Here is a 5,140-nt window from a genome sequence, read left to right on the forward strand (position 1 = left end):
GTATGTGTTGAGCTCGGAGCCGGCGATCAGAAGACTTCAAGACAGAGATTGTTCAGTTGCCAATATGTATGAAGGAAGTAAACAGATATGTCATCAGATTCTGTGGGGCGGTGTCGGAGACGAGGGGGGGAGGGGTGGGGAAGCTGACAGCACACAGGCATGAATTTACAGAGTCACCGAGCGCGGAAACAGGTCCAAAACGTGCCCCCACCGGCCAACATGCCCCATCTACACTAGTCCCACCTGCCCAACCAACATGCCCCATCTACACTAGTCCCAGCCCGACCAACATGCCCCGTCTACACTAGTCCCACCTGCCCGACCAACATGCCCCATCTATACCAGTCCCACCTGCCCGACCAACATGCCCCATCTACACTAGTCCCAGCCCGACCAACATGCCCTATCTGCACTAGTCCCACCCCGACCAACATGCCCCATCCTACACTAGTCCCACCCCAACCAACATGCCCCATCTACACTTGTCCCTCCCCCCTTCTACACTAGTTTCACCAACATGTCCCCATCTACACTAGTCCCACCCCGACCAACATGCCCCATCTACACTAGTCCCACCCCGACCAACATGCCCCATCTACACTAGTCCCACCCCGACCAACATGCCCCATCTACACTAGTCCCACCCCGACCAACATGCCCCATCTACACTAGTCCCACCCCCACCAACATGCCCATCCTACACCAGTCCCACCCCGACCAACATGCCCCATCTACACTAGTCCCACCCCCCAACATGCCCCATCTACACTAGTCCTACACCGACCAACATGCCCCATCTGTACAAGAACCACCTGCTGCCCGCGTTTGGCCCATATCCCTCCAAACCTGTCCTATCCATGTACCTGTCCAAGTGTTGTGATAGTCCCAGCCTCAACTACCTCCCCCGGCAGCTCGTTCCATACACACACCACCCTCTGTGTGGAAAAGTTGCCCCTCAGATTCCTATTCAATTTTTCCCCACCCCCGCCTCTCTCACCTTGAACCCATGTCCTCGGGTCCTCGATTCCCCTACTCTGGGCAAGAGACTCTGTGCGTCTACCCGATCTATTCCTCTGGTGATTTTGTACACCTCTATAAGATCACCCCTCATCCTCCTGCGCTCCAAGGAATAGAGTCCCAGCCCTGCCCCAACCTCTCCCTGTAGCTCCGTCCCCTCGAGTCCCAGCAACATCCTTGTAAATCCTCTCTGCGCCCTTTCCCGCTCGACGACATCTTTCCTGTAACACGATGATAAAGGGAACAGAATAAAGGGAATAACGTTTAGTGCCAGTAAAGTCCAATCAAGGATAGTCCGAGGGTCTCCAATGATGGGAGGTCAGAACCGCCCTCTAGTTGGTGAGAGGACGGTTCAGTTGCCTGATAACAGCCGGGAAGAAACTGTCCCTGAATCTGGAGATGTGTGCGTGTGTTTTCACACTTCTGTGCCACTTGCCCCATGGGAGAGGGGAGAAGCGGGAGTGACCGGGGGTGAGACTGGTCCGCGATGATGCTGCTGGTCTTGTGGAGGCAGCGTGAGGGTGTAGATGGAGGCGATGGATGGAAGGGAGGTTGGTGTGTGTGTGTGTGTGTGTGTGTGTGTGTGTGTGTGTGTGTGTGTGTGTGTGTGTGTGTGTGTGTGTGTGTGTGTGTGTGTGTGTGTGTGTGTGTGTGTGTGTGTGTGTGTGTGCGCGTGTGTGTGTGTGTGTGTGTGTGTGTGTGTGTGTGTGTGTGTGTGTGTGTGTGTGTGTGTGTGTGTGTGTGTGTGTGTGTGTGTGTGTGTGTGTGTGTGTGTGTGTGTGTGTGTGTGTGTGTGTGTGTGTGATGGTCTGGGCTGCAACTGTCCACAACTCTCTGCGATTTCTGGAAGGAGGAAAGATTTAATAGGAGAGAGAGAGAGAGAGAGAGAGAGAGAGAGAGGTGGAGAGGTAGGGCTAGAGGGGAGGGGTAGAGAGAGAGAGCGAGGTAGAGAGGAACTCTCTAATTTGTGCGGGTAGACGCACAGAGTCTCTTGCCCATAGCGGAATCGAGGACCCGAGGACATGGGTTCAAGATGAGAGACGCGGGGGTGGGGAAAAATTGAATAGGAATCTGACGGGCAACTTTTCCACACAGGGTGGGTGTATGGAACGAGTTGCCAGAGGAGGCAGTTGAGGCTGGGACTATCACAACACTTGGACAGGTACTTGGATAGGACAGGTTTGGAGGGATATGGGCCAAACGTGGGCAGCAGGTGGGACTAGTGTAGATGGGGCATGTTGGCCGGTGTGGGAAAGTTGGGCTGAAGGGCCTGTTTCCACACTGTATCACTCTGTGACTAGTGTAGATGGGGCATGTTGGCCGGTGTGGGAAAGTTGGGCTGAAGGGCCTGTTTCCACACTGTATCACTCTGTGACTAGTGTAGATGGGGCATGTTGGCCGGTGTGGGCAAGTTGGGCTGAAGGGCCTGTTTCCACACTGTATCACTCTGTGACTGTGAGTTTTAGACAAAGTTTGTAATGAAACACTACCAAAGATGACTCAATTTCCTTCCTGAGTCAAACGACCTTGGCAGACCAAGTCGTTCACTCGCGTTCGATCGAGAACTTCAAAGGGCGTGGAGAAGATTTAAGAGGTTGTTGCCGGGACTCGAGGGGCCTGAGCTGCAGGAAGAGGTTGGGGGAGGCTGGGACTCTTCCTTGCAGCGCAGTAAGATGAGGGGTGATCTTATAGAGGTGTACAAAATCACCAGAGGAATAGATCGGGTAGACGCACAATCTTGCCCAGAGTAGGGGAATGGAGGACCAGAGGACATGGGTTTAAGTCCATAAATGATAGGAGAAAAATGAGGCCAATCATGGCTGATCTATCTCTCCCTCCTAACCCCATTCTCCTGTCTTCTCCCCATAACCCCTGACACCCGCACTAATCAACAATCTATCTGTCTCTGCCTTAAATATATCCACTAACTTGTGCAACGAATCCCACAGATTCAAGACCCTTCTACAGACTGATGGTTTGGTTTACAAACTCGGTGGTTTGGTTTAGTTTGGCAATACAGCGCAGAAACAGGCCCTTCGGCCCACCGAGTCCATGCCAATCAAGAATCTATCTATTTCTGCCTTAAATATATCCACTGACTTGTGGACTCCACCACCATCTGTGGCAACGAATCCCACAGATTCACCGCCCTCTGGCTAAAGAAATTCCTCCTTGTCCCCTTCCTAAAGGAACGTCCTTTAATTCTGAGGCTGTGCCCTCTGGTCCTAGACTCTCCCACTATTGGAAACATCATCTCCACATCCACTCTATCCAGGCCTTTCACTATTTGGTGACATATCAATGAGGTCCCCCCCCCCCCCCCATTCGTCTAAACTCCAGCGAGTACAGGCCCCAGCGCTGCCAAATGCTCATCGTACGTTAACCCACTCATTCCCGGGATCGTTCTTGTAATCCTCCTCTTGACCCTCTCCAGAGCCGGCACATCCTTCCTCAGATACGGGGTCCAAAACTGCTCACGTTCCTCATGAAAGTAATCATGCAGGTACAGCAGGCAGTGAGGAAAGCCAATGGCATGTTGGCCTTCATAACAGGAGGAGTTGAGTATTGGAGTAAAGAGGTCCTTCTGCAGTTGTACAGGGCCCTTGTGAGACCACACCTGGAGTATTTATTGGACAAAGTCAGCATGGATTTATGAAAGGTAAATCATGTCTGATGAATCTTATAGAATTTTTCGAGGATGTAACTAGTAGAGTGGATAAGGGAGAACCAGTGGATGTGGTGTATCTGGACTTTCAGAAGGCTTTCGACAAGGTCCCACATAAGAGATTAGTATACAAACTTAAAGCACACGGTATTGGTGGTTCAGTATTGATGTGGATAGAGAACTGGCTGGCAGACAGGAAGCAAAGAGTAGGAGTAAACGGGTCCTTTTCACAATGGCAGGCAGTGACTAGTGGGGTACCGCAAGGCTCAGTTCTGGGACCCCAGCTATTTACTATATATATTAATGATCTGGATGAGGGAATTGAATGCAACATCTCCAAGTTTGCGGATGACACAAAGCTGGGGGGTAGTGTTAGCTATGAGGAGGATGCTAGGAGGCTGCAAGGTGACTTGGATAGGTTGGGTGAGTGGGCAAACGCATGGCAGATGCAGTATAATGTGGATAAATGTGAGGTTATCCACTTTGGTGGCAAAAACAGGAAAGTAGACAATTTCTTCAAGCCAGCACCCGCCATTCAATGTAATGATGGCTGATCATCCCCAATCAGTACCCTGTTCCTGCCTTCTCCCCATATCCCCTGACTCCGTTATCTTTAAGAGCCCTATCTAGCTCTCTCTTGAAAGTATCCAGAGAACTTGCTTAAGTGCCCTCTGAGGCAGAGAATTCCACACACACACAACACTCTGTGTGAAAAAGTGTTTCCTCATCTCCATTCTAAATGGCCGATCCCTTATTCTTAAACTGTGTGGCCAATGGACTCCCCCAACATCGAGAATATATTTTCTGCCTCTAGTCTGTCCAATCCTTCAAGAATTTTGAATGTTCCTATAAGATCCCCTCTGATAAAATCAGATAGTCATGGAATGATACAATGTGGAATAGAAACATAGAAACATAGAAAATAGGTGCAGGAGTAGAGGCCATTCGGCCCTTCGAGCCTGCACCGCCATTCAATATGATCATGGCTGATCATCCAACTCAGTATCCCGTACCTGCCTTCTCTCCATACCCCCTGATCCCATTAGCCACAAGGGCCACATCTAACTCCCTCTTAAATATAGCCAATGAACTGGCCTCAACTACCCTCTGCGGCAGAGAGTTCCAGAGATTCACCACTCTCTGTGTGAAAAAAGTTCTTCTCATCTCGGTTTTAAAGGATTTCCCCCTTATTCTTAAGCTGTGACCCCTTGTCCTGGACTTCCCCAACATCGGGAACAATCTTCCTACATCTAGCCTGTCCAACCCCTTAAGAATTTTGTAAGTTTCTATAAGATCCCCTCTCAATCTCCTAAATTCTAGAGAGTATAAACCAAGTCTATCCAGTCTTTCTTCATAAGACAGTCTTGACATCCCAGGAATCAGTCTGGTGAACCTTCTCTGCACTCCCTCTATGGCAATAATGTCCTTCCTCAGATTTGGAGACCAAAACTGTACGCA

This window comes from Leucoraja erinacea, unplaced genomic scaffold, assembly GCF_028641065.1.
Source record: "Leucoraja erinacea ecotype New England unplaced genomic scaffold, Leri_hhj_1 Leri_850S, whole genome shotgun sequence".
In the NCBI taxonomy this organism is placed as follows: domain Eukaryota; kingdom Metazoa; phylum Chordata; class Chondrichthyes; order Rajiformes; family Rajidae; genus Leucoraja; species Leucoraja erinaceus.